This window comes from Patiria miniata, unplaced genomic scaffold (assembly GCF_015706575.1).
Source record: "Patiria miniata isolate m_02_andy unplaced genomic scaffold, ASM1570657v1 HiC_scaffold_1, whole genome shotgun sequence".
Lineage (NCBI taxonomy): Eukaryota > Metazoa > Echinodermata > Asteroidea > Valvatida > Asterinidae > Patiria > Patiria miniata.
In genome coordinates, this window is record NW_024037047.1 from 8,729,040 (window position 1) to 8,733,517 (window position 4,478).

Sequence of the window (4,478 nt, forward strand, 5' to 3'; positions counted from 1 at the left end):
CATTAACACAGCTTCGCCGCTCGAGAGTTTTTCTCTTGTAAACTACTCTCAGTGACTACTGACCGTGGCCACTGGCTGGCAATTTGAATCGGGCTCTTTTACACTGTCACTGGATTATACTTGGCTGCTAACACATACACACCACTGCCTGTCTTTCAGAGCATTGTCGAAAATTTACAATGCCAGCTCAAGGCTTTACTAAAAGCACACATTAACCATATTAAATGGAAAGACAAACTCCCACTCATCCTGGTAGGAATTTGTTCTGCAGTCAAACCAGACTTGGGCCATAGTCCAGCTGAAAATGTTTTTGGCACTATATACTCATTTGATCAGCCTGACAGTGGCCAAGTTTGGGCAAGGACCATTAGTCAACTAGTGGTTGATTTGTGGCGTACCTTAACGCCTGCGCACTGATAGCAATGTGTGAACGTCTCTAGTCAAACGCTGGTCAAAATGTCATCGCAAAACTTCTGGATCCTGGCTCTCTGCTAGCGTTATGAATGCGAGCAGCTATTGGTTACCAGCGATGCAACCAGCCCCAGTAAGTTGGTTCCATATAGTCGACTAGCGTAGTCAACCACTGTCGACTAGACAGAGTTCGGGCAAGCGTTAGTCGAACTATGATTAACCATTGGTCAACTATAGTCCATGCACGAACTTTGCTAGTTCTGCAGCTTAGTTCAACCCAGCAGACGTCGACTGGCTCATCAAGGCATCCATGTGTCAGCTCCATTCAATGCCGCCCCATCAACAACAACAGCGAGCGCTGTTCACATTCCAAAGGACACACACACTGAAATTCGTATTCTTGTGGAGACATTTCTTTGTTCTGGTGTAGTAAAGTTTTTCGAGTTTGAAAGTGAAGTTTCAAAATGCTCTTATTTTAACCAGAATTAATTTCCTTGGATGAAATTCGGACTTAATATCCGTTTTCTACAACTTTTCCATTTGTGATTAATTTTTGAGTAAAATCCATATATCTATTTCGTGAAAATCTTGTGGAGACGTATTCATCTATAGAAATTGCCCTGTGGAGACGTCTTTTGTTCCCTATTGTACACACGTCTCCAGAGGGCACGGTGTATCAGATCCTAACTACATGCATCCTTGTATTCGTGCATCATGATGGAGTACGCAAGCCCCGCCAACTACCCTATAATGGACCATAGAGGGTTATCAGCCTCACAACATTCAATGGTGGGGCTCCTGTCGTAGCCAGGACATTGTTGCAGCGCCCTCTTTATAAACAGCTCTGGGAACACTAAGGTCAACGTTCACTCACGTTTCTGTCACCTTCCATTCTGCGTGCCCGGCATTTCAGCACATGTGTGAAGTCATGTTCACTACCATAACTAATCTATATTGCAATATTTGCACATTCTTTGACAAGATAAGACCTGAGTAACTTTTTGCTCTCGAAACTCGTCAAAAGCCTGTTATCAGAACCACAAGAAGAGGAACAAGGGTTTCAGGTGAGCTAAAAACTTGTTCAATATACTTCAATACTTGCTTTTGCAACTTTCTTTGTGTGAATTATGGGTTACTTATAGATTCCTGCTACCCTTTGCTGTGAATATGGATATGATGCAAAGGAAATTAAATTTCAAAATTCTGTGTTTAAAACTTCTCCCTACAAATAGTTGTTCTCCCAACTTAATGGAGCCTCAAAAGCTACAAACGCCTGCACAAACATTAAAAAAAAACATCATAAACTGCATGTATGCAAGTATGCTTTTTTTTGTTAATTGAATTTCAGGTTTTCGTGCTCTTACCAAGAAGACGTTGCTGTTGATGCTGGAATGCCCTGAAACTGCACCACTTTGGGACGACATCAAACACCAGAGAAACTACATCCAAGGTGCCTTGGGCCAAGGTGGAATGTACTACTACTAGGCTGTTAAATGAGTAAAATAAAAGTTATATGGGCAATTCCATGCTGGTGGAGACACAAGACCAAAAAATACATTTGCCGTTTGTTCAAATTTGATTTGCTGAAGTGACACAATGTAAAGCTTGGCATTTTTAATACTGAAATATAGTTTCTTCCCATGCGCGCACAATTTTGTGAGTTACGGTACACCATCACATCAAAGTCTGCAATGACGTCCTGATATCTTATGGTAAGGAATTTGGAATTAGTCTTTTGCTATATTCAGTACTATTTTGTTCTCAATTTTGTTATGTTACCGTTTTGAAAATGGATTTTATTTTTTAGTTGTCAATTTTAGTCAGATTTTGCTTGTAAAAAGCGATACAAAGTTAATTTTTTTCTTTGTAAATACCTACATTTTCTGATCAGTGAATTATTCTGGTAAATTCTTCTTAGCACGATTTCTGGGAAGTGTATTAAAATAATAAATTTCTATTTACATTGTTGTTTTAATGCTTAGGCCAGCCATGATGTACGGTAATGTCGGCTGCACATCATGTTATGCAGTCACAATCTCTTAACATAATGTAGTGTCAGACATTATTACACAGTCCGTAGTTGAGGGGGAAAAAAATACATAATGTTATTTAAGATGGACTTAAGGGAATATACAACATTTGCTGTTGCTGTAATTTTCAAAAATTGATGGATTAGGGGATAACTATTTTTTAGCAAATATTGTTACACTGACTTGTATGAAGTTTTATGTTGGTAGATGCTGGAAAAACCAAGAAATACAATCATGTTTTTGTAGTCTAGTTCCCTGACCCCACTTGAGATGAAACAGAGCAATTTATAGATGTCAGGGAATCGTATAGGGTCAGGGAACCAGTCTAGCTGGCTTGTACCCGTTCATAGGTTTGTAATCAATTGCAAACAAAATGTGGACCAACTAAATATGGGGGCAGTATTTGAAAAAAGCCAGTTTTGTTCCAGCGCTGGTCGGCTTACCAGCGTTGGAAATTGATACAAAAATACAACTTCTCTTGAAAATGACAGCACACCAGGTGCCATGATTTTACAGGATGCTTGAGACTGGCCTTCACTTTGGTATTGCTAGAAAAATAGTAGTTAAAGTTGTGTAAGTATAAACATGTATACAAAAAAACCAAATAATTTTGTTGAAAATTTCATATTTTCCAGGAAAGATATACAACCAAGTAGAAACTTAATCACAGCAGCACAGAGAAGGGCACAGCAGAAACAAAACTTGGAGGAAAAGGATTGCATGAAGACCACAAGAGGAACAAATGAAAGAGGAATCAATGGAAACAGAACACAATACAAGCAGTTTAGTGTACATGAACAAAACTTTGAGAAAAAGCCGTTTCAATTCGGGCGATTCACGATGCAGTGTGCCAGCAAGAGGCATAGCGTTCTGCCGCCTTACCAAAAATCACCATATATGATCAAAAGAAAAGAAAAGGGCAAACATATACTCGTATCAAACGCTTACGAAACTATACTGACCGGAAAAACAAACAATTTCAAATGTCCCATGCTGTGAATTTGTCGACCATCTCCCACAACGCACTGGGGAAAATGAACTCTCTGTGGCAAACTCTTGGTGATGCACTGCATTGTGAATCGCCCGAATTGAGCTTGTAATTTGTTTTGCACATTGAGACCTCAAATTGCTATTAGCAAAGAAAATATGTATATGACATGTACTTAGGCAAGTCTATTCACACAGTTATTGTTAGGCCAAAAAAAATAATAAGTCGGTCTCTGGTCAGCGCGCGCGTCGATCTTTTTTTTTCCCAAAATGTTCCGCTGTAGCTCCAACAGCGCCCTCTATTGCCGCACCTCAATTTTTTTTATCAAAGAGCACCAAGGAATGGGAAATTGCACCAAGGCAAATGATCGAGAGCACCGAGGCAAATTATGGAGGACACCAATGTACATGAGGACACCAAAAATGCAAAATAGTACCCCACCTTGTCTGTACAATCCAAGCTTGAAGAAAAAGGAAAAAAAAAGCAAAAAAAAAAAAAAAGCTGCGTCCCCGCATCAATTCCGAAACTTCGGTCTGACCAGAGACCGAATTGTTTTTTTTTTTTGGCCTTATTGGAGACAACATTTAATATTGTAAGGTCATTTCTGAGAAATTTCTCACCTCATCTGCTTTGTTTATTTTTGAGGTGCTGACAGTATATAGGTTTTTGTATTTTTTTTTTTAAAGTACATCTCTAACTTTTGATCCTGAAAAATTATTTTCTTTGTTGGAAATAGTCACAATTGAAAACAAAACAAAATAAAAGCTGAACCTCAGCAGAAATGTTTTGATGCCTAATTCACAGTAATGTCTGTCACAGTCTCATTTTAAAAATGTAATTTTCCAACTTGTTTTTGAAAACACTGCACATTGTATCTACTGGCTATGATATTAAAATAAATGGAGTATTATATCTGTTGTACCTTAATTTAAACTTGAAGAGAAATTTCAAATTTGTTCAATCGTGTGTTTACCTGCGTTGCTTTTATGTAATGGGAGTCCCGATAAAGTGTCCTGATGAGGACGACAGAAAAGATTGGTGCGTTTGTA

The 4,478-nt window shown here is 38.6% G+C and overlaps 1 long non-coding RNA gene across 1 annotated transcript; it reads left to right on the forward strand.

Moving 5' to 3' along the window:
* The first annotated feature begins 1,391 nt into the window (after window positions 1-1,391).
* On the forward strand, window positions 1,392-3,365 carry LOC119721986. Its single transcript, XR_005270359.1, has 3 exons — window positions 1,392-1,475; window positions 1,760-1,861; window positions 3,077-3,365. It is a non-coding gene; the product is annotated as an uncharacterized LOC119721986 (long non-coding RNA).
* Window positions 3,366-4,478: the final 1,113 nt, after the last annotated feature.